The sequence below is a fragment of the Eretmochelys imbricata genome, chromosome 25 (assembly GCF_965152235.1).
Source record: "Eretmochelys imbricata isolate rEreImb1 chromosome 25, rEreImb1.hap1, whole genome shotgun sequence".
NCBI classification, from domain to species: domain Eukaryota; kingdom Metazoa; phylum Chordata; order Testudines; family Cheloniidae; genus Eretmochelys; species Eretmochelys imbricata.
In genome coordinates, this window is record NC_135596.1 from 10,196,607 (window position 1) to 10,222,613 (window position 26,007).

A 26,007-nucleotide genomic window follows, 5' to 3' on the forward strand; every position below is an offset into this window, starting at 1 on the left:
CAGTTTGTTCTCCAACAGCTGCAACAGGGCATTCTGGCACACAAAGGGTTAAACCATAGGGATGGCATGGGGGCGGGAGGCAGGCAGGCAGGCAGGCAAGATCTGAATTGTGTTTAAATCATCAGGAGAAATGAATTCCCCACCCCTACCCCCTTTTTCCAACAGTGACAGCTCTGACAAGCAGTGATGAATTTGTTGTGTCCAATAAGTGTTTAGCGGGTGCAGCATAGCATGGACAGGGGGCAGAGGAAATGGCAGCTGTGGCCAAAGGGGATTCGCAGATCTGAGGGATCAGGAGCCCACAGCAAAGGGCAGGAACGGGTTCAACTCACCAGGCTGGATTGCACCTGTCCTTTAAAACACGCAGACACCAGCAACTCCTAGCTCCTAGGTGGCTGCACGCACAAAGGCAGGGAGACCCCCGTTGGGCAGGTCAGCATTGCAGCTGGGAGCAAGACTCACAGTCTAGGTAGACAGGCTCATGCCAGCACACTGAAAATAGCGGTGTGGATGCTCCGGCCTGGGACAAAGCTCAAAGCCCGCCCAACTCCCTAGGCTCGAGAGCCGGGACCTCCACGCTGCCACTCTTAGCCCGCTACCTCGAGCCCCTGATGCAAGGCCGTCTACCCAGGCTTGCTCCCAGCTGCAGTGGAGACGCCCCAAGCGACCCCAGGTGTTACAACAAAGACACAGACACCCTGAAATCATGCCCGTAGTACAACTGCAGATCTCTCCTCTGGGATCCCGGAAAAAGGGGCAGAGCATCAGGGGCTGAACAAAGCAAAGGCTTTAAAGACAAGCCTCCACCACCACGTCCCGCTCCTGAAAGAGGGGCTGTCCAGCCGCTCCATTATGCAGCCTCTGAACAATGAGCGCCCCCAGAATCCCATTCTCCAGGGAGAGCCGAGCTCTGTCTCTAACAGAAAGGGCTGGAGTTGCAGTCTTTTGTCTAGAATACAAAGGCCCTGATTCTCCACTGCCCTGTGTGGTCATTCATACCAGTGCGAAGTGGGTGCAAAGCACAAGTAGCAGGTGTAATTGCACACGGTGCAGGATAATGGGTAACGGAGAATCAGGCCCAGAACCTCCCTCCCTCCCTTCCCCACCCCTCCTTCACAACCCTTCAGCATTTACCAGCAAATCACTCCAGATCAGCACCCAGCAGCTGACAGCATCAGAGCTAACGTTTGCTTTGGCTCCAGGTTAATACCTCGCATTTCTTTTTCAGGTTCTGTTTTTTTGTTTTTGTTTTTAAAAGCTGAGCATCATTAGATCCTCAGCCTGGGTGCTCTGTGGGGCACAGCCCGAGCCGTCTCTTGAAGCCTGCCATGCACATACCCATGGCGCTATGTAAATAACCATCCATCATCATTACCTCACAGTGTCATCAGCCCAGCGCATCAGCCAAAACCCCCAAAGGAGAAACAGACCAGACAGAACTGAAGGAATACTGCAAAAAAACAACCAACAGGGTACGTGCGAGCTTCCCCGAGAATATAGCCAGATACAACAGCAGCCATTCCCCCACGTACCTTATTCACTGTGCAGAAACACCACCGTTCTGCATACTTGTGTAAATACACCGGTATAAACGCGCACGTTTCACGGAAGAATGCATCATCACAATTGAAACTAGTGGAGGGATGGAGGGAAGCTACCTTCATCCAGTTGAAGAGCCATGCACACTGCACCAGGGGATTTCACCAATTACTGTGTGGATAGCAGATACCAAATTAATACTCGTAAACAGTTTGGGGGCTGAGACTGGTTTACATGAGAGCCTTGCATGGGATTGTTTTTAATCCCCCTCCCGTCCCGGTCCCACTATTATGGCCGTGGGTCCTGCGGGATCCCAGTCTTGTGCAAGGCACTAGTGTACGTGATGCATTCAAACAACTGAGGACAATGAACAAATTATTTAAAATAAAATCTGTTTCTTCTGCCCAAAGCGTGTGTGGAACAGGCCTAGAGCATGCAACAGGTGCAACACAAATCTAAAGACAGCTACAGATCCATTTTTAATCCACAGTAAATGCACCTGTCCATGGTAATTGCATGTATGCAGCATCCCTCATAAGAGTCTAGAAATTGCTAGTGGCCAAGTTCACCAGCATTGTAGTCCAGCATGCTAAGTTACAGGGAGAAGGCTGCTATGGGCTGTGTCCTTTGGTCACTCTTTAGGAGTTCCCCAGAGTTCACAGACTGGGATCCTCTGTGCTAAGATCAATGTGCTAAGATCAATACACTCTCCCTCCTAGCCATGCCGTTTTTACCTCAGAGAATTTAGTCACAACGATCAGCAGAGCCACAAACTCTTGGTATCAAGTGACCCAAAGGAGAAAAAATTGGCAATAACCTTCCTGATTCCTAGAGCCCTGCAAAGGGAAAGCACTTCTCCCGACAGCCCCCTCAAATGAAACCTAAAGCAACGGAGGAGTGTTACGCCGGCTCTCTAGAAAGAGACTGCATATGCTTAGTGTGGCTATTTGAAGCATAAATCAAAATAAGCTTGTATATAAAATATTTTCTGATGGACAGATGAGCCATGAAGAATTAATGATTTGTGACTGCTGGCAGGCCAAGCTTTCAATACTGTTCACATATTAGTGTGCTGCTACCTTATGACTTCGGCGAAGAACACACTGGGTTGGAGGGTAGGCTGGATGGCTCAGGGGTCTGGTCATAGGCCCCTTATTCCTTTACTGGCTATCTTCTAGACAGTTCTGTATAGTAGATACATACTACAGCATCCAAGTTCTCTAGGTTGGTGGCTGTTAATCTCTTCCATATTAGGACACTTTCCTCCAGAACTCCCCTTCCATCTAGCCAGGACCAAGCTGGGATTCCCCTCCCACTTAGCAACACGGGAAGAGCAGTTGTGCTCCTCCGACACGTGTTTGCGACCTCCTAGCTGAGAGCCCATGCGCTAGGTCATTGGTTTGAATCTAGCTCAGGCTGGAGGTGGCAAAGCTTTCGTGATCGGACAGTTGTTTGGCATGAAATGGGCATCGCCCCACTTCCAGGTGACCTTTCCAGGGTGACTAGTGGTTTTGGGGTGCTCCACGTGAGAGGCCTTCAAGGAGTCTGATTTTCAGGAAGGGCTGAGCTCCTGCCCCTCTGTGGGGCGCCCCAAAAATCAGTAGCAATGACTAAAAAGTCTTCGTCAAAGCGTCCGTATCACCCAAGCCAGCCCCAGCAGACGGGCCAAGCACCGAGTACCCAGAGACCAACTCTCCTCTCGCTCCCTAGAGATCCTTCACTCCAAGGTGGGGCTCTGACAGGCTGGCAGGCAGAACTGGGCTGCTTGTGCAGCTACGGCTGTACCACAGACCACCTCTCCAGGCCTGCCAAGGCAGCTTCTCTCACCTGCCCTACATCCATGCAAAACAAGTAAAATGCAAACAACGGAGTTAATTAGGGGCATTCGGGTGCTTTCTCAATTCCAGCTCAGGGCTCTGCACTGGTTTAGGACGTCACTAGCCCCTCTCGCTAGAACAGCCGTCTCATGACACACGCTGGCCGATCGATGGCCTCCCTTCGTTATCTTCATTTGAGCTAGGGCTCCTTGGAGCTCTTAACTGGAAGCCGTCTTAACTGGAGCTCTTAACTGGAAGATGAATAGAGCTCCATCAACACAGAGAGAGACGTCTGCTTGTTTGTTGGCCACACCGGAGTGGCTGGAGGGAGGGAATACGCCTATATTTCCAGGAGGAGACCTAAGCAAAAGCCACTGGCCCTGATTAAACGGAAGGAAAGGGAATGCCCCCAAGAAGCGTGAACACTGAGAGGAAAGGGGATCTGTAAAAAGATCTCTGGCCTTGTCTACACTAGGATTCAAAACATGTGACGTTATCACACGTGTGTTAACATCACACCTTTTATCCTAGCCTAGACAAAGCTGCAGGCACAGCAAGCCATGGTGCAAAAAAAAAAAACAAAACAAAAAAAACAACACACCAGCACGGAGAACCTCTGCAAACTCTACAGACAAGATCCTGCTCTGAGATACCCCACAAATGATGGAGTTACTCTGAATTGACACTGGGGAAAGAGAGCAGAATTTGGCTCTGCCCTTAACACTCTGAAGGTCCCAAGAAGCTGCCTTTCTCTGTCCTTCCTTCCCGGCCCAGTGAGGGACAACGATGCTGGTGGGGATGGAGTGATCAAGTCCAGCCATGGGGAACCCAAGGGCTGGGTGCTGAAATCAACAGCACCAAATATATCTCCACAAATGGCTTGGCTTCCATGTGGATGGAAGGGGATGGGAACCCTGACTGCTACAGTCACTGCATGGGGGGGCTGGAGGGGAGGAGCCCAAACAGAGCTAACCCTCACTCCACACCAGTCAAATCCCACATCAAAGCCCGCTGTCTCTGCAGAGCCCACAGCAAAGGTTGCAGGAGTAAGAGGGGGCTGGGTTGGGGTGGAAAGGGTGAGAGAGTCTGGTCTTTCCAGGTCTGTGTCCCACATTGCAGGCTCTCTGGGCTTTGCACTTGGCCTTGTCCATCACCATGTGGGTTGCCAACAGGTGACCAACGAACAAACAAAGGAGCTAAGCAGGGCAGCAGTCAGCGCTGCTCCTGCATAGAGTTTCATCGAACTGGGCACAGCTCCGCACCAGCCATTTGGGAGCCTCCCCCCTCGCCCTCCCAAGCTTCCCTGCAGGGTGACAATTCCCCTGCATCACTTTTATCCCACCCAGCCAGCCAGGGATCCTCGCACCCCCATCCCTTGCCTGTGTCAGTCAGGCACCTGCAGCCAGCAGCCCCCCAGCACCTCCCCCAGCCCTGTCCTGACGCAGACACAAGGCGCCGTTGACAGTTCTCCAAGTGGAAGCTGCACCCCCTGCCCCTCGATCCTCTGCCCTGGCTTCACCCTTTGTGACACGTGGGGCTTCAAACGCAATCTGACCCCTCCAGTCTGCGGGCTGGTCTGGGAATTACACCCATTATCCTCTGCCCTGCTCTCACCAGGTGCCAGCCCCTGCCCTCTCCTCCTTCGGCCCCCTCAATTTCTTCCCTACTCGCCACGCTCCTTCCAGACCATGCACGCAGCTTCTGCCACGGGGTTTAATTCCATAAAGAGGATTTGGTTCTGAGCCTCCCCAAGGATGGACAAATCCCTCTCTTGCCCTGGCAGGAATCCCGTGTCTCAGACCACTGGCCGGGGGGAGATTAAATGAGGAGGAGAGAAAACATCTCTCACACACACCCCTCCCACCCCCGCACCCCTTGTGATCCATTCTGAATTTAAAAGCTAAGCAGGGCTCAGGCTAGGTCAGCGGAAGGCAGCGCGGTCAAGTACGTAGGGCACTGGACTGGGAGCTGGGAGACCAGAATTCTATTCCCAGCCCTGCCTCTGACTTTCTGAGAGACTTGAGCAAATCACTTCATCTCTCTTCCCTCCATCCTGACTTACCAATTTATGCTCCAGCTACCATACAGTTCTTTCCTATGCGTACGTCCGGCGCCTATCATAGTGGGGCCCTGATTTTAGCTGGGGCTTCTAGGCACTGCTGTAATGCACATAATGAAAGACGTTCCAAGCCGTGCAAGAAGTGACGGGCACGCCTCGCTGCAGAGAGGCACCTTTCTGCTGAACATTTCATCGTCCACGAAATGCAAAACTGAGAGCACGCCCACCTATTAAGTAGGGTTAAGGATGTTAATCTCCACATCCTAGCTGTATTCCAATGCAGGTAACTGCCGCCGGACAGCCTCAACTCACTTTGCCCTTTCAGTTGTATTACATATGGTTTTCTTCACTATGGCAGTCTTGCTATGCACTGTTAAAACAGCTGCCATGTCCCACCCCAGGGGTAGCTGCATTTCATTATTAAGCGAAGCAATCCAGACATCCACACTATAGCAACATCAGAGGGGTTAACAAAATATGTAATAAAGCCCTGAGATCTTTCATACTTCCTCGATAGCACCTTTTAAGATAGAAAATGCTGAGAGGGCACTGGGACACACACATGACTACATCAGCTTTGCAAAACTCTACCTGCTGTAGGCAAGTGATTTTCTTTTTTTAAGGAGCAACTAAGTTCGTTAGATTTCTATCACCACCACTCAGCCATCATCATGGTAAAGAGGAAGCAAGCATGGGCTGGCTACATTTTCATGGTGAATTTTCAAGGCTGTGTTGATACACACAGACAGACAGAGCATAATACACACATCAAGTACACGAGGAATTAAAAAGTTAACAGTATTTGCTCTGCAGTTTAATGGGGTTGGTGTGCAGTGAAACGAGCCAGTACAGAGGGGAGACCATTGCTTTTCTCTTCTGTTTTCACCAGGGCAGGAAGAGCACGGTCTCATAAAAAGGAGACTCGGCAGTAAATGAGAAACATTACAGGAAGCTTTTCAGACCTTAAGTGCCTGTGCAGACCCCTTCCCCTGCCCAGCTAGAGAGAGGAGCAGTTAGTCATCACTTGTCCATCTTCAGAGGCACCCAGCCAAACAGGAACAAGGCCAACGGCAAATCTCTCCTTACGACATGCACAAGCCGCCGTATTGCAGAACTGCGTTTATTCTCCCTGCACCATCTGGAGTTGCAGGGAGATGTTACTTTCTTGTCCCCATCAAGTACTGAAGGGCAAGGATCTGCAATCACCTTAAAGGGAAAGGCCTCTATGCTACAAGTGCTGAAGGTGACCTGCAACGGGTCAAAAGGAGAGGGAGTTGTGCTGCTTTTGGTTGCTTTGGGACACAAACTCCGTTTATTCTCATCCCTCCCTAGTCTCTGCACCAAGCCCGGATTTCAGAAAACCTTTCACTGGCCCCTCCCTCCCCCAGCTCAGAACGGACTGGACAGCTCGGACAGTCCCACCTCCTCAGAGGAGAAGCTCCCTGCAATTAAATCAACCAGGGCTAGCGGGAGGCAAAAACCGGTTACCTTCCTTTCAGAACTGTTGTTCTTCGAGATGCGTTGCTCACGTCCATTCGATTCGAGGTGTGTGCATGCCACGTGCACGGTCGGAGATTTTTGCCTTAGCAGTATCCGTAGAGCCAATTGTGGCATCCCCTTGAGTGCCGCACGCATACATCGGTATATCAGGCACCGCCAGCCCCAACGTCCTCTCAGTTCCTTCTTGCCGGTAACGCCGACAGAGGAGCAGGAGGGCGGGAAATGGAACGGACATCAGCAACACATCTCCAAGAACGACAGTTACGGAAGGTAGGTAACCGTTCTTTTCTTCTTCGAGTGCTTGCTCGTGTCGATTCCATTCTAGGTGACTCTCAAGCAGCGTCCATGGAGGTGGGCTCGGAGTTCCCAGTCTTGCAACTTGCAGCACTGTTCTGCCAGAGCCAGCGTCATCTCGAGCCTGCTGAGCCAGTGCGTAGTGCAACGCGAACGTGTGGACAGATGGCCTGGTGGCGGCCCTACAGATCCCTTGGATCAGCACGGAGCCAGGAAGGCCGCCGCGGAAGCTTGTGCTCTAGTCGATTGCCAGCGGAGGCACCCTTGCCAGCTCATAGCAGTAGCGGATAAAGGCCGTGACCCAGGATGAAATCCTCTGAGCAGACACTGGGCGACCTTTCATTCTGTCTGCCACTGCAACAAACAAGTGTTGTGGATTTACGGAATGGCTTTGTTCTATCTATGTAGAAGGCCAGCACCCTCCTGACGTCCAGGGTGTGTAGCCTGCACTCCTCATCTGACTCACAAGGCTTTGGAAAGAAGGCGGGTAAGTATATGTCCTGGCCAGTATGAAACTGGGAAACAACCTTGGGCAGAAACCCCGGGTGCGGTTGCAGCTGGACCTTATCTTTGTAAAAGACCATATAGGGTGGCTCTGAAGTAAGCACCCTGATCTCGGACAGCCTGCAGGCCGACGTTATCGCAACCAGTAACAAAACCTTCCAGGAGAGAAGCAGGAGAGAGCAGGAAGCTAGAGGCTCAAAGGGAGGCCCCATGAGCCTCAACATTACGAGATTCAGATCCCAGGGAGGGATGGGATCCGGGACGTGTGGGCAGAGACGCTCTAGACCTTTCAAAAACTGATTCGTCATGTTGTGAGCGAAGATCAAACTGCCTTAAAACAGAGAGTGGGAAGCAGCCAGGTGGACCTTAATCGATGACAGGGACAAGCCTTGGAGTTTGAGGTGCAGCAGGTAACCCAGGATCTCCTGCAGCGAGGCCAGTTCAGCCCGAATACGCCGTTCCAAGGCCCAGCATGTGAACCTTCTCCATTTGGCCAGATAAGTCGCTCTGCTGGAGGGTTTCCGCTACCCAGCAAGACCTGCTGAACACGGGCCAAGCATTCCTGTTCGGCCGCGTTTAGCCACACAGTAGCCATGATGTCAAGTGCAGCGCCGCCAGATTTGGGTGCAGAAGGCTGACGTGGTTCTGGGACAGCAGGTCTGGCCAGAGGGGCAGCTGCAGCAGGGTGGCTACCAAAAGGTTCAGCAACATGCCAAACCAGTGCTGACAAGGCCACGTAGGGGCTATTAGGGTAATTCTCGCCCTGCGTTGCTTCATCTTTACAAGGACCCTGTGAATCAAGGCACTGGCGGAAAGGCGTACATCAGAGCCCCCTACCACGGGGTGAGAAACGCATCTGATAGGGAACCCTGGTCCATGCCCCGGAATGAACACAACATGTGGCATTTTCTGTTCTGCCTGGACGTGAACGGGTCCACCTGGGGAATCTCCCACCTCTGGATGATTATGCTGTCCGCTTCCGGATGGAGTGACCACTCATGGGGAGATGAGAAGGTCCTGCTGAGGAGATCTGCTAAGACGTTCCTGGCTCTGGGCAGGTGCGCGACTACCAGATGAATGGCATGCCACACACAGAATTGCCAAACGTTGAGAGCTTTTTGGCAAAGGGCCGACAACCCAGCTCTGCCCCACCTGTTGAAGTAATACATCGCAGTGGTATTGTCCATCAGGATCTGCACTACCTTGCCCTTCAGGCAGGCAAGAAAACCTGGCAGGCCAGGTGGACTGCTCCGAGCTCCCTGATGTTGATGTGGAGGGCCAGATCATCCCACAACCAGGGCCCTGGCTGCTCAGCTCACCCAGGTGGGCTCCCACCCCAGCTCCGAAGAATCAGAGACCAGGGTCAGTGACAGGGCCAGGGCCGTGAAGGGAACTCCCTCCGACACTGACCCAGGGTCCAACTACCAATCCAGGGACGACCGGATGTGATCCGGCACCCTGACTACCCGGTCTAGGTTGTGCCTGTTGGGGATGTAGACCAACACCAGCCACGCTTGCAGAGGCCGAAGATGCAACCGGCATGACCGACCACATATGCGCATGTGGCCACGTGGCCCAACAACCGCAGGCAGCCCTAAGGCTCGAAGTCAGAAGAGACGACACTGCTCGCCCTTGTTATGCAAGGAAAGGTGCTCCGACTAACCACCATGGGCGGTGAGAAGGAACCGTGAGGGCGTAGGGCTGGCGGTGCCTGATATACCAACGCACGAGCGCAGCACTCAAGGGGGCAACACAGCTGACCCTACAGATACAGCTAAGGCAAAAAATCTCTGACGACCGCACACGTGGGTGGGTGCACACCTCGAATGGAATCGACATGAGCAAGCACTCAAAGAAGAATTGTAGCTCTCCTCCATTTCACGAGAGTGCACGGTTTTCTACCGGCACATGAGTCCTGGGGAGGTCTCACTGCACTGTATTAATTAGCACTTGTGAAGCACCTTCAAAGCACTGGGAAGACAAGCTTGCCCCAGATAGGCCTGGTGTAAACTTAAAGTTAAGACAAAAAAATCACAACCCTGAGAAGCCCAGCTTTGCCAACCTAACTCCCAGTGTAGATGCCACTAGGTTTGACCTAGCTACCGCCGCTCTGGGTAGATTACTCCTACAGAGATGGAAGACACACTTCCGGTGCTGTAAGAAGCGTCTACACTATGGCGTGTCAACAGCATAGCTGCACCCATGCTGCTGCAGCACCCGCAGTGAGGAGACGAGCTCAGTGGCTGAGGGTGCATGAAGAGGAACACAAGAGGAGGCAGGACAGAAATCAGAGCAAAGCGCAATGCGCGAATCATCAGGGAGTATCCCTGACCCATCCGCTGCCTACCACCCCCATGCCCAAATACATTCCATCCCGCGGCATTATAAGCTAGTGCCCGACCCTGCCACTCCAGTTATACAGAGAACACGGAGACTCTGCTTTCCCCGCACCAGGCTCAGCGGTTTATCTGCAGGCAGTGACCTCCCATCCCCATAGTACCAAAGCCTTGCAACCAACCCTCACGACACCTCAGTGCGTTGGGAAGTTTACTCCCACAATCCCTCCCCCAGCTAAAAGATGGTGAGCTAAGGCAGAAAGAGGTTAAGCAACTCAACCACGGTCTCACAGGAAGCGTGTAGCAGAGCTGGGAACTGAGCAGCCTTGCCATCTGCTGCCCTTACCACAAAGCTACCCCTTTCCCTTGAGTACCTGAACTCCCTGAAAGCACCCCCATTGTGATCTTAGCAGGCCTGGCCCTGCCCTTTATCTTTGTTCGGCAGAAAGAAGAAATCCCACGCAGTTTAGTTTGGTACCATGGCTTTCATAAGAGGCTCTCAGAAAACAGAAGCCCGCTCCACGCAGCATGGAAACTAAAGACCCCAGGGGGGCACTTTTCTCGAAAATGCAGAGGTTTACTCAGGAGGCGTGGGTGTAAAATTTCCCCTTCTTTCATCCCCAGCGGCATGCAGCATGCTGACAGCCCGCTGATCCTCCCCATGGCTGGATTTCAGTGGCTCTGCACATTGGCATGTGAACTGCCTTGACATGGGGAGGCCCAATTGACAGGTCCGATCATTGCTGCATCAAACCCGAATCGCTGCAAACCTTCAGTCTCAGCCATCCTTATTCTTCAGCAGGGGAGGCAGGCCACAAACAAGCGGGACAGGAGTACTGCGGCACCTCTGGGGCATGGCAGCTTATTCATGATTAGAGGCAGGAAAACCCACCCCTCCCATGAACCGAATGCGATTCGGAAGCCCATCCCAGACGGAGAATGCAGCAACGCAATCCTTAGGGAGCCTGAGGGACCCCCAGACAGCCGCGCGGCCGCTCTGCTCAGCTCCTCCGAGCAGACCCCTGGAGCAAGCTGCTGCCAGCGAAGGTGCCTGGCACCCGGAGCTAGGCTAACGTCACGGTTGAGCACAGCTTGCACTGGGAGAGAGGCGGACGGAGCTGGCTTCCATCTTGGCTCAATAACAGAAAGTATCAAGGGAGCCCCTCTCTCGGTTTCGTGGGGAGCGACTGAAGCAGGGGCAGGGAATAACCTGGCGGGGAAATGAGAAGGGGACCAATGTGCTCCCACAAGAGGGATGCTTTTAGGAGGCAGGGGGTTGTGGCTCCCACAACGAGGAGCCCACTTAAAGCTTTTCATGCTGCAAGTCCAGGACCTTCCTCAGCCTCAGCGGTCTCCTCCCAACGCCAACAACCAGGCGCCGCCGAGGAATGATGGGCGTTTGGCCGCTTTGAATATTTATGACAAACTTCCGTTGCCTCTTCCCCTCAATAATTATCCCGCTCCCCGCCCTGCTGTAATCCCCACGGCTCCCTTCCATTAACGAGCCCGTCACTGTGCAGGCACAGCTGACCCCATCTCTCCCCCCACCTCCCCCCCCTCCATTCTGCCCCGCTCAGCCTTGGAGAGCGTCAGCGCGACTCCCGGGCCAGGGCAGGACGCCAGCGTGATTTTTATTTCCACCACAGTCTCAGTTTTGGCTCTCTCGTTAATCTAATGGTTCTCCTAATGAAGATCTGCAACTCCTCAAATGCTAATTACCGGCGGCAGCAGCCGCTGTGGCGCAAGCGTTCCCCTTTCCCCGAGAACAGGCCCTGCTTTGGAGGATTCGGGGGTAAGGGGGAGCAACGGCCCCAGCTCTGCCGTTTTCACCCAGCCATGGGGACTCGGAACTCTGGAGAGCCCTTAGCCCCAGCCCAGCTTCTGAGTCGGCCTTGGACTGGGACGCTCCTCTCACCCCAAGGAGAATGGCCACAGTACAGCCCGCACTGAACTGAACTCTTCTCCCTTCCATCCCATTCACAGCCCCTAGTGTCCGTCACTTCCACCATTGCACAGGTGGGGACGGTGCTGCTTTTTTACTAGCTAGAGGAAGCAGGGATGGGGGGTGGGGAGAAACAGCTGGTAGCCCGCAGTCATGGCAGGCAATTTTTCCTGAAGGGGGTCCAGCTTGTTTGCAATGCCTCACGGTCATACAAACTCCCTCACTTAGTTGCCAAATCCCAGTTTGTCGACCCACCCACCCTCCAGAGTTATCATAACGCTGGACCCCTCTGATCAGTCGCTGTTTGGAACCGGGCTGCATGCAGGGAGCTTTGCCCCTTTGTACGAGGCATCAAGAGACAGGGGAAACGGTTTGCATAAAAAGAGACAAAACTTCCGCCTTGGAAGACGGAAGCCTCTCCGAAAAAGAAGAAGCTGCCAGGTCACCTCCCCTACGCTGCTTCTCAGCCCTGCCCCAGCAGCCTCCTAAAATCATCATCTTTGCTGTCCACACAGCAGAGGGCGACCGGAACACTGGTGCGATCCTCCGGCCGGCCAGCCAGCGCTGGCGTTCTCCTTTCGTGCCGTTCAGCTGAGCAGTGCAGGCCCTGTGGAACAAGGGGTTAAATGCCGACCAGGTGTCTATAAAGCCGCAGGTAGCTTCCGGTGCATTAATTAATTAATGGGAAGTGAGTAGGTAGAAAAGCTGGAAAATACAAGCCCAGGAAATTGTGGGATGGCACTGGAGAATATCAAAACCTGAGCTCTGCAACCTGGACTTCGGCTGCATCCACACTGCAAAGCAGGCAGGTTTGAGTCCACCTTACTTTGAAACCTAGGCTCTAATCTTTACCCGCTGGCGGGGAAGCAAGCTCAGGTTAAAAGCACGTATAAACCTGTGTTTCTGGGTTGTGTATGTAGATGGTAGGGGGATTTAGGCTGAAACCCAGGTAAGAGCCCAAGTGAAGCCAGTAGTAAAGATCTACCCTGGAGCAAGAGAGCCGCTCATCTTGCTCGGTCCATTCAATCCCTGGCTCTTCTGCGGAGACTGCCTGGCAACGAGGCTATTCTAAATGGCGGGTTTTGCACACTCATCCGCCTGGCATTGGAATGGGGTCAGCAGCCTCATTCCGTAACCGCCACCAAAGTCAACGCGGAGCAGTCACTTTTCTAAGGGCGAATCAGGGTCGGAACCGCGTACGGGGCTCTGCAAATGAGTGGATCAGCAGGAAAGCAAGGAAGACGCAACACGTGGGAGGCGAGGGGATGCATGGGGGGTCAAAAGGCAAATGGTGAAAGAGGGGAGAGGTTCAGGGCTTGTGCAGTGCCCAGCACAGTGGGGTCCTAGGCCACGGCCATGGCTCCGAGGTGCAACCACAGTGCTGATAATAGGATTGGGAGCACATATACTGGGGCGAGGGGGGGAACAGACGGCGCGACAGCGAAGGCGGGATCTGGCGTAAGTGCCTAGGGCCGGTGAGGGAATCGAAGGCGCAGGAGGTGGAAGAGGGAACGCGTGAATGCAGGGGCCGACGGAAGGAGCGAGAGGGGAGAAGATGCACTCACTGATTTTTAAACTTGAGCTTGGGCCTTTTTTCATTCCAGTCACAAGAAAACAAAAATTAGAGGGAAGATTGGTGGTGACAGCAGAATTTAAGTGCAATTATAAGGTTGGGAAGGGTACGCCCTCTCCTACGCACATCAGGAGAGATTGCTCAAGTGTACGGACCTCTAGCTAGCTACACGTCAGCACAGAAAGCTGGAATTAAAGCAGCTCTTGATTGCAGCCATTCCATCGGTGAGCTTGAGTGGATGTTTGGGAGTGTCTATCTCTTTTGCTCTCACAAGGAACCCAGGGGGGCAAGTGGTGTACTCAATGCTGCACAGTAATTTCCCAGCAAACCAACTGAGGCTTTGGTTCTGGTATGGGAGGTGGGAGGGGTACAGCTGATCGAGTCTGGGGAGTTTGAATACGCAGGCTAGGGGTTTTCAAAGGGAGCCTAACGGAGTTAGATGCCCACTGGATTTCAATGGGAGTTGGGTGTCTAATCAATCCCCTTTCCAAATCCCATCCTTGCTCACTGGAATAATGCAGTGACACCCTGATGAGAACTGCCATGCACATCCTTCCCATCCAGAACAGCATCCACCAAGCCTCCTGGGGGAAGCATGAGGGAAAGACGCCCTTTGGGGGAAAAAGATTTTGGCCAATCCCTCCCCTCCAAAAAGCCAAAACAAAGTGGGGACAAAATTATCAGCCTCAAGAAAGCAGCTGGAATGACTGAAGCCAGCAAAAGCTCGAGCTGGTACCTCATGCCAACAACAAGCAGCCAAAAATACACCAGGGGAACAACAACAACAACAAAAAAACCACAAGAGTTTTCCGGGACAAAAGCAAGCAGATAGATTTGTGAATAAATATTGATTTGACAGGAAGTCAGAGAAATCCATCCAAAATAAGTAACATATATTGGCAAGTGTCTTGCTCGCCCCAAAAGACCCAGGGCTGACGAATATTCCAAGTAATGACTGATTTTCGGAGCACCCAACCTGAGCCCCCTTAGAGGGGGCCCGGTTTTCATAGGGCGGGCACTTAGCGCTTTCTGAAAAGGGGGTCTCCAACTTGGGCCTCCCAAATCACTTGCCACTTTGGAAAAATTTAAGCGGGGATTTCCAGAGGTGGCTCAGGGTTGGTCTTGATGAGGGTTTCAAGGTGTGTTAGAAACCATTAGCTAACATGTTCTAGAAGACAACTGTAGAAACAACAGTGTACGCACTTTGACAGAGGCTGCCTGGTCAAATTGTAATTATTTGTTTCTGTTGTGGTAGCACTTAGGAGCCAGCCATGGCCCAGGACCCCATTGCGCCAGGTGCTGTACACACACAGAACAAAAACAACGGTGCCCGTCCTAAAGAGTTTTCTTGAAAGGAGAGGATGGAGAGGGGGAGCCTCGTACTCTCTCCCCGCTCAGCACCGCACAGGCAGGAGGTGGCCAGATAACTCCACTTCCTCCAGGCTCTGTTTGGGCTATGCGGGCGTTAAAACATTGGTTCCCTCCATCAAGTCAACAGGTTTGAGCTGGAGACACATAGGGAGCAGAGGACTGGACACGGTCAGGGTTGGATATAGGGGCAGGCGGCCCAGGCGATGACTTGGGCCAGGCTCGGGGGGCTGTTTTCCAAGTAAAAATGTTCCAGATATTCCGTAGGTGGATTCATTTTTCACTAACCGCCTAAAATGTTCTGGATCTTTGTAGAATTTCGTGGAACCTTCCAGACTTTCTGAGAGCTACATTCTCCTCCAACCTCCTAGACTGGTGTCAGCCTTGCCCTCGCAGGGGCATAAGGGGTGGGGCACCACCAGTCTTTCGAAGCGTGGATAGTTCTGGGGAGCCTGCTGATGCTGCGGAGGACAGTCGCAGCTTTTTGAAGCTCAGGCTCATTAAAACGTATCTTCGGTCGACGACGGCTGAGGAGAGGCGGACATCGCTTGCCATTTGATGGCTCGAAAATGCCATTGGCCATTTGGATCTCTCCACGGCTGTGCTCCAGTTCGTGAGGGCAAAGGCTAGAAAAGCGACCTTTAGAACTGAAGGACTCGGATTAACATTCTGAGGCTGTCACCTACTCTAACACTATTCCATACAGGCCCACCCAATGTTGGTGCACAGTTCAATTTCCTGATGTTCGCACATGTCAGTGATTCTTAAAATTTAAAAGTTTCTATAAGCTTAGAGGAAACGAATGTTTTTATTTGCTTATACACAGCACAAACAAATACAGATTTACAGATCCTAGCGGGCAAACTTATTGTCTTAGAAGACAGGGATAAATCATGCATGCAAATCGTGCATCAAAGTTGTGAAAGGGGCTACAAATGCAATACAAATGAGATATTCAAAAGTTTAACAAGTGGGGGTGGAGGGTGCCGAAGATACTCCGCGCCTGGGGTACCATTTTGGTCTAAGGCCAGCCCTGGACACAGCAATGCAATTTTCTGACTACAGCACACTGGAAGGTACTCCCCTTCCCCGCCCAAAAGTGCTTCACAAATGATACACTCACTATCAGGGATTTCTATTTCACCCACCACTGCAAGGCAGCCACCTCTGAGGCGGGGTGCAGCAGATGTTTAAAAGCACACAGCAACAATGCACTTTAAGACAGGAAGTAAAGACCTTACCCAGCTGAAGCTGCAGAGAGAATTCATTTAGGCAGAGGCTAGAATATGGCTAGGACACCCCAGCTGTTTAAAGCCATGCCACAGGATCTTTAACAACAAGCTATCAGGACCCTCAGTTCTATATTCTATGATTCTACGATTCTCTCATCCACAAATGCCACCTCCAGCCACACGCTGGGGAAATGGCTCAGTACTGACTCGGCAAAGACTGCCAACGAATGAAGCCATTCCCCATTTGCCTTTTCCTTAAAGGTCTCACCACTTCCCAGTTCTGACCCAGCCCAACCCAACTTGTGAAATCTGACATGAGCACTCACCTCTATGGCAAATTTTAACCACCATCCCTAAAATAATCTCGTACCATAAGAGTTCAGATACAGCTTGGAAAAACCCCTGAGCTTTCAATGTTCACACGTCAGCAGAAGTCATCAAAGCCATTAGAGGGACAGTGGGTTCTGTCTTCACGAAGGGACAGGAAGCATCCATACTAGGCATCGGCAGAGGGAAGGCGAAGAGGAAGATACAACAGCCTGCCTTGGACCTAGAGCGTGGGGATTTTCAGAAGCAGCCGGGGAACCAGCCTTACTCCGCTACTATTGAAGCAGATTTTGTTCTAGAGAGATTCTTATCCCAGCCTCATCACTGGAGCATCTGAGCTCCTTCCAGTCGTGAATTAAGTACCATGATTAACATCAGTCACAGGTGGTTCTTTCTCCCTCACCCTGTTCCCAGGGGGAGAATTGTGCTGATAATGCAGCGTTTTAGGAGGGCTGATGGGAGTTCAGGGAAAGTGCTTCTGAAAACCCCTTACTGCTCTGCTCACTGGCAGCGGACTTCACAGGCCACCAAGCCCTGGTGATGCCCTGGGGGCCGCAGCAGAGATGCTGTTGAGCATGGAGAAATCAGGCTGCATCTCAGTGCAGAGACCACGCTCCTTGGAAAGGGTTTCCTTTGTTTGGGTTTCCTCCCACCAGAGTGGAGCAGTTCTAGCCCCGTGAGCACCGGGAGAGGCCGTCGCCGCTGATCGCCGCTTTCCTGCTCATTTCTTTTTCAATGAGTGAATTAGCAAGCAGCCAGCCAACTTGAACATCCCCTTATCTCTGCACCAAGCTCGCTGCCGAGGATTTGCATAATTTTAATCTCTCCCACCAATGAGCACGAAAAAATTAGTTTTCCACTATTTTATCTTCTGTTTGTGTTCAATAAACAGAGCTGGCCGCTTTGCTCCTTTTATTTATACCAGGAACCATGGGGAGGAAGGGGCGGGGGGAAATTGCACAAATCTCTACCACTTTCTCGTTGGCCACATGGAGGGCTGCGGGCTGCTGCAGCATCGGACTGGCTATTATCTTTAATCAGCCCATGAATCACAGCTAGGGATGGATTCAAGCAGAGAGGCTGAATTCCGTACTCTCTTCCTGATCCTCCTTGGATAGATACCCCCCCCCCCACCCCTCTGCAAAATTAGCTGTAGTCTTCCTTCTACTCATGAGACCTTGAGTTTTCCTCTCAAGCAAAGCAGCTTGCAGCCCAACCCATACCCTCCAAACTCTGCCCTGCACCAACGCATGGCTCAGACATCTGGGCTCTCACTGAACGTAGACCCAGGACCCCAAGAAACTTGGGAATCTGCCCCTGAAGAAGAGACTCATGCCAGTCTCACCACAAGCGTTCTCTGAACGGGGGAAGCCTCCTTGCCCTGATAAAGAGAAGACGCGTGCCCCCGAAGGGTTAGATTTCCCCAAGCAGCTCAGCTCCCCTGGAAGCACCTAAATAAAGGCCAGATTTGCAGGACTGAGGTGCTCTGAAAACCTGGCTCATGTTATGCTGCTACGTTCACATCCCTGCTGACTCTGACTTCCCACCCACCCTTTTCTCCTTGTCTGCTGAATGCTCTAACCCAGTGGTTTTCAACCTGTGCTCCACAGATCCCCGAGGGCCCGCAGATGATGTCTAAGGGGGTCTGCGAAAGACTGCCATTACCATAGAATAGTGGTTTTCAACCTGTGCTCCGTGGAGCCCTGGGGGTCCACAGACTATGGCTAAGATTTCCAAAGGGGTCTGCCCCTCCATTCAAAAATTTTTAGAGGGGTTGAAAATCCCTGCTTTAGCCAAACCATTTGCAATTTATTTGGGGGGGGGGGGGAGAAAAAAACAGGGACTTTTTTTTTAAATGTAATGGATTTTTGTGAACGCACCAGAATTAAACTGTTGCTTGAATAAAAAGACACTTCAAACAAAATCTCCTGCTCTTGACCTTTCAGCTGAAGAGCTGGTAATAAAGATGGTCTTTAACAATAAGAGACGCTAGCAGCTCTGTGAGTAAGTGCCTGCATTCAGAGCCCCACTAGGCACCAAGGGGGAGGCATGGAGCAACTGCTGCAAAGGGCCCCGGCAGCTCCCCAAGATTACGGACGTATGCAGTGCTCAGAACCACCGCCAGGTCAAGGGGAGATGGGAAGAGGCAAAGAAATATAAGGACCCCATCTCCCCTATGCATCCCCCTCCCAGAGATGCTACGTGGGCAAAACCCAGAAGCATAGCAACGCTTCTTCCAAACCTCCTTCTAGCCATGTGGAGCCATGAGATGCCAGGTGCACGCCTGGGTTAAGGGGCGCTGTACGGCACGGTTGGGGGACGGCAGGAGAGAACCCCTCACTGCAGCCTTGGCAGGGGGAGAGACCGTCTTTTGTGCTCAGAGCCATCACACACACACACCCTCCTGCCCGTGAGCTGGGGGAGCACAGAGACACCTCCCACCTTGAAGCTCCATTTCCAACGCTTCCCCGAGAAGACCACTGATGACGGAACCCGCAGAGTAAAACCCCGAGGTGGCGGGGCTCAGCGGATAGAAACCCAGGCTGGGAGGCAGGATTCCTGGGTTCTGTTCTGTCTTTGCCACTGACTTACTGTGTGACCTCAGGAAAGTCACCTCCTCCCCTTTGGGTGCCTCGCTTTCATCTGCACAACTGAGATAAGGACACAGCAGCTTAGGATAAAATGTCTGTTTCACAGGTTCTCAATAGGGGGGCAGGGGAGTCCCAGACATGTTTCGAGGGTCCTGGGCGCCTTCGATGAGAGGGGGTGGTTCCCAAAACTTCTCTCCCATTGCAACAAGGGGTCACGGTATGGGTATCAGCCCCAGCTCTGTTGAATGTTGCACCCTTAACCCAGCCAGAGGGGGGTTCAACAACGAGTCCTCTGGGTCACAGCCGGGCCCCACCACCCCTCAGCCCTTACCTTCCTATGGCCCCATAGCGAGCTTAATGAGCGTGGGGACAGGAAAACTGAACACAAGGAGAAAAGCAAAGGGAGGCCATGCGTGGCCGCACAAAGCTGCAGTGATTTCTGACTCCTCTTCTGGAGGGCGGGTTCTCTCCTCTCTCCGCCAGCCCTGCCCCTCCTGATCCCAGTCTCCAAACAAACACTGCCTCTCCCAACACTGGCTAATCTGCACCCAGAGGTACAATTACCTTCCATACATTCTCTATTTACGCTCGAGGAACCATATAATTTTCTAGACCAGAAACATAATTAAAGAGCCGGAGCTTCCTGGAACGGAGCCCTCTGCCCTGCCATCTCCCTCCTATCTTCGCTAAAAATATACCCCAGCCAGCCCTCTTCACGCCAAGGGCCAGCTCAAGGAGGGGGCTGGGTTCATAGGGAAGGAGCAGCCCTGATGCAACAGCTCAGCTTGGGTTAGGAATAGACCCGAGAGCACTGTTCCCTCTAAGCTGTGCGCGTGTCCATGCACACACAGATCCTAAACCTCGCGCACATGGCGAATCACCGCACGCACAAAAATTTGCAAAGAAGCACAACAATTTGCATGAAAGAAAATTTTTGCACACACGGCCTCTCAAAAATTAGAGGGAACATTGCCCCAGAGCCTTTGGTTCAGCTCTGGAGAAGGGCAGGGAATGATCGGGGGGTGGGGGGGGGGGACAGGACAGACCACACTGCCCCCTTGATGAGGGAACCCTGTGTCCCCTTAGCTCCTCTTTGTTTCCAGTTAGGTTGGGAGGAGGGAGGAGGCTGTAAAGCCTTGTCTACATGGGAAGAAACTGACCGGCATAGCTGTTCTGGAATAACCATCCCGGTACATTTCAGTTATTCTGTAAGAACTCACCCATGTGGACCCACTACTCCGAAATAAAAGTGATCTATGCTGGAATAATTACTCCATTCTGTGAGCACAGTAGTTATTCCAGAATGGAGTGTCCACACTGGGGAGTCACTCCGGAATAGCTAAGCCAATCAAGTTCGCCCAGGTAGACAACACCTAATACAGGGAATTTAGAATTGGCAGCCAGGCTGGAAGGCACTGATGTGGGAGCCTTCTGTAGAGACCCCTGCCTGCTCCCTTTCCCCAACCACACCCAGGGGGCCATGAGGATCAAGGGACCCCTAGGATTGTAGCTGCATTCCACAGCCCCTCACTGAAGCCTGGGCAGGGGGAGGGACAGTCCTCTGTGCTCAGAGCCATCACCCATGAGCTGGGAAATCACAGCGAGGCTCCTGGGAAGCTGTATCTGACCCGTGCCTGCATGTAAAGAGGCCAATACATGTCCAGATCTCAGAAAATGGTGGAGAGCTAAGCCTGCCCTGTGTGTTTAGTCTAAGGGCGTTTGCAGGCTGTACCAAAACACAAAAGTACATCCACTGGGTTCAGACATCCCTGCCTCTCCAGTCACCTTGTTACTGGCCAACACTCGAAGGACGAACAGGCAAACCAAGTCTCGTGTGGAGGGAGCAGGGTTTGGAAATCAGGGTTCCTTTCCTTGCTCTACAACTTTGGGGCAAGTCATTTCACCTAGTTGTGCCTCACTTTCCCCAGCTAAAATATGGGGATAACAATGTCTAGCTGCACAGATATAGGTGTGAGGTTTTTTTTGTAGGAGTGGTGGGTGAAATTCTGTGGCCTGCGTTGTGCAGGAGGTCAGACTAGATGATCATAATGGTCCCTTCTGACCTAAATATCTATGAATCTATGCATGGGACCTGGTCTCCATACCCTGGCATCAGTTCAGTTAAACCAATGCAAATCCCCGTGTGCTTTTTTATTTTAGTTTAAAAGTGATTTACTTTCATTTATCTTAAGCCTGTTCCTGAACTCTTTAAACCAGTGGTTTTCAACCTGTCTTGGAAGATTACTGTGTGACTGACTTGATGTTTACGACGCATTTCCACATTCTAAGGGGTCCATGAAAGGTTGTCGTTACCACAGAACAATGGTTTCCAACCTGTGGTCTGCAGACACTTGGGCACCCGCAGACTATTAACAGTTCCAAAAGACAGGTTTCTGTAGCTCATGAAAGCTTATGCTCAAATAAATTTGTTAGTCTCTAAGGTGCCACAAGTCCTCCTTTTCTAATTCCAAAAGAGTCTGCTCCACCATTCGAAATTTTTTAGAGCTCTGCAAATGAAAATAGGTTGAAAACCTCTGCTTTAAGCTAAACTAGAATGAGGTACTTATACTGAAATAAGTGCATCCACACTGGTTTTTTGCACCAGTTTAGCTGAACTGGTTTAAAAAAAGTCACAAGTTACGTTAAAGTGATGCAACTCTCCATGTACACAAGCCCTTATGGGCTGTGTCTTCATGAGGAAATATAGCTCACTGAGCGATCTAATTTAGGTACTTATATGTCCCCTATCACCACAGTATCTGAGCACCTCACAACATTTAAATTGATTTATTTTCATATCACCACTAAGAGGTAAAGCAAGACAGAGCTATTATCCTTATGTTACAGATTGGAAACTGAGGCCAGAGACTAAACAATTTGACCAAGGACACACAACATGGAAGTGGGAGAGCTAAGAATAGCCTCCTGGTTTTTTATGTCCCACTAGTTCATACTGCTACTTTGCTATTTTCCAAGAATCTGGAAATGCTTTGTAAACATCAAGTCAGTCACACAACAATCTTCCAAGACAGGAGATAGAGAGATCGAGATCACTTCCTTCTGGCATTGAAAATGCAGCCACCTCTGGGGTGGATTATGGTGGATGTTTAACAGTCACGTAGCAACACTGCACAGCTGTGTTGGACAGGAAGAGAACACTATAGACAAGGGAAACAGTGAATGTTCCCCAAGTCTGATTGTGCAAGTAGTCTTCTTGCCTAACAAAGGTGTTTGCATACAGAGGGGAGATGCTGATATGTTCAGGGATCCTCAGGACAACAGATGCCGATACAGCACAATGTCCATGAGAATTAAACATTTGCAAAGACACGACAGGGAACAAAAAAAAAAAAAAAATTTAAAATCCCCATCAGAAACATGCAATTTAAATAATCAAAGCAATCAACACACTGACACAGGCCGAAGGGGCAAGCAAGCAGGCAGCTGAGACTGCAGGGGTAGCAACAGTGTCCTGGGGGGCAAGAGAAAGGAGGCAGAACGCACCCCATCACACCCACCCCACAGGTCTGGCTGTGGATCGGTGTTCAGTTCTCCACTGAGCTCAGAGATCTTGGATCTGCTTCATTAATGGCTAGCTACCAGGGAAACAGAGATTACAGTCCTGTTCAAATCTGCACAGACGTACCGAGTGAAAGCTGGCCAGAGATTCACCGGCCAGAGCAGCTGCGCTGGGTCCAGGCCAGCCAATACTCTAATCTGGTTTGGGGTAGATTGGCTGTAGACCCCACTCACGGCTGTTCCTTTCCAGCTCCGAGTTTGCCTAAGCTGCTTCTCCAAGCCCTTGTGCCTCCTGTGGCCACGTCTCCAGCTAAACCCCTGACTGCTCCCATAGGAGCCTGGTGGGAGTAGGGGTGACACAGATGCTGTGGCACCAACGGGGGGAAGAGAGAAAGGGGGAAGAGCCTGGCTACGCAAACACCACTGGAGAGGATCAGGCACTCGCCTGGACTTGCTGTAATTATAAGCCTGCTTCCAAATACAAAATTCTCAGCTCTGCCTTCCCATAAAAAACAGGGGGCGGAGGGTAAAGATCTGCCCTGCAGCGTCAAAAACAACCTTTCCAACTTCTCAAGCAACAAGTTCAAACAGGATGGCAAGTGTTTTCCATAGCTCCCAGGGCCACTCAGACCAGTCATCTGAACTTGAGCTCTTCAGGGAGAAGGGTGTAATGCAGGACTGTTTCCCCATGCAACAAACAACATGGACAGATGAGTTAAGCACAGGACAAAGAGCCAAGGACTCCTTTGTTCTAATGCCAGCTGTGCCACCGGCTCCCTTTGTGTCCTTGGGCATCTCACTTCACTTTTCATGCCTCAGTTTCCACATCCTTCCCGCTACTTGCTCCCATTCAGCTGTCTCTCCCACTCTCAGCTTTCACATGCTATGTGGACCACCCTCCCACGGCTGATCTACGTAGCTCTGGGCGGTACAAGGGATATTTTGCAAGTCTTTTTCTTTTGCTAAAGCCTGTTCAGCTTCACTGATGTTGGCTACATCGGAGGTCCCAGAATTGATGGCTGCCAGCTGCTGCTGCCATGGCCATTAAACACCATGTTGGTTAGACCAGCTCACTGCAGTGTTAGACAGCCATTGTCTTGTGTACACACAAATCTGTACTAGTTTACTAAAAACAGTAAAAAGCCCTATGCAGACACACTTATTTCAGCTTAAGAGTGGTTTATTTGGGTCAGGTTAAACCTGTTTCTAATCAGTTTAAGCCTCCTCTTCACCAGGGAAAGAGGTGTATTCTTAACTTGGGTTAGCTACCTCGAGGTAATATCCCAGTGAAGACAAGGCAGTTTGTCATTTTCACATGAGTTAGCAGGTTGAGATAAAGCCTAGGGAGAAGCCTAATCTTTTACTTGACCTGCTAATTCGTGTGAAAACTACAAACTGCCTTGTCTCCACTAGAACCTCATCTACGCTACGAGCCAGGGTGTGATTCCCCTGCTGGGGCAGCTGAACTGTGCGAAGTCCACACCTGCTGGTTTCAAGAATCACACCCCTGGCTCGTAGTGTAGACGTAGCCTAGGATGTTCACTCGAGTTAAGAGCCCACATTTCCACCAGTGACGAGACATCCTCTCGCTAAGCCGCGATGAGCCACTCAAACCAAAATAAGGGCATTCACAAGGGCTTTTGCACCAATTTAAGCAAGTGAGTTTAACTGTGTGATTTTCAAACTGGTGAAACTCGACATGAAATTTTCAAACGCACTCAGCACTCCCCTGACTAAAGTCCATTGTGGAAGCTGAAAGTGCCAGCGGCCCATTTACACCAGGACTCCCCCAATATTGCTATTGTCCGGAAATGAAATTAACCGGGGGGGTGGGGGAGACGGGGAGTTTTTGAAAGGCTTCTCTTGTGTAGTTCTTCCCCGAGACCCTTCTGTACAACTCTCCTTACATCGGCACTGCACCAATGTTACCCCTCACCGTCTTGTATTTGCATTTTTAACCCCATGGATTGCATGTGTCAGTCTGAAGCAGACCGGAAGCTCACCTGGGCAGGGCTAATGGCCTATATTTCCAAAAGTGGCTAGTGATTTTTAAACGGTGGAGTGCCCAACTGGAGATGCCTCAAAGTGCCTATCTGTGTTGCAGTCAGATTGATTGCAGCACATGTAGACAAACCGAAGCGAGCTTTGAGCTCGGGTAGGTGAGATTCTGTGGCCTGCATTGTGCAGGAGGTCAGACTAGATGACCATAGTGGTCTCTTCTGACCTTGATATCTATGACTCTAACTAGTCTGGGTACTGACAGCAGCGAAGCTGACGCAGAACAGGCTAGCTGCTGGAGTACAAGCCTGCCCGGGGGAGCCAAACTACACACACGGGTGGCTAACCCACGTTGCAGAAATTTCGCTGCTATTGCTACTCATGCTAGCTAGCTCAAGCATGTCTACAAGTACTGCAGTCACACCCCTAGCTGCAGTGTAGACATAGCCGAAGTGGCCTGATTTTAAACATAAAGTGCTGAGCATCCATCCTCTGAAAATCGGGCCCCTTCAAAGCATCTCAGATTGGGCACCCCAAAAATCTTCCAGACACTTTTGAAAGTGCAAACCTCTGCGCTGAGAGTGCATATCCTCTGTCTGTAAAGTACAGCATGCCAGAAATTCCAATTAGGTTTTCAAGTCCTTTTGGTCTTCATTGATCAGTGCAAAAGGGTTTTTTTTTTGGAGGGTCGAGGAGCTGGTTTCTGTATTTCTCAGTTTGCCCATGTACACAACGAATGAGACAAAAAATTTCCAACTAAGACATTTTACCATGGATGCAGTTTTGTAAATCATATCCCCCCCGCCCACCCATGGTGATAGTAACAGAAGCATAGAAAAACAAACTATGACATAGAAGTTTCAAGTTGACAGCCTCCCTTTGAACAGTTTTCAAAGACTGTCATGCAACTGTTTTTCTATTTGATTTTATTTTTTAAAATATCTACCCTATGTTCCTCAAAGTATCAAAAGACCCTACCATTTAGAAGTTCTTCTCTTAAGTGTTTCTAGGAGAGAATGCCCCTGGGTCACAAGCTGTCAGCAGCCACCATGACAAGAATTTCCAGTGTCCATGTTTGGGACCTATGCTTTTCTGGCCAGCTCTCCTGCAGCATGAGCCAGAGGCAGTGTTGTCTAGTAGTGAATATGGCACTGGAATGGGACTCAAGAGACCTGCGGGGTCTACTCCCAGTTCTGCTACTGACTGTCCTGGGCAAGACACTTCATGTCTCCATTTCGTGTAGATAGCAAGCGTTTCGGGGCACAGATAATCTCTCACGATGTATATGTACACCACACAGCAGAATAGAGCCCTTTTCCTGGCTGGGACCACGAGAATAATAAAAATTATATTTTCAGTCCTCTCCACCTCCACAGCCACAAGGCATTTAAGCAAGTGTAGCTTGAGT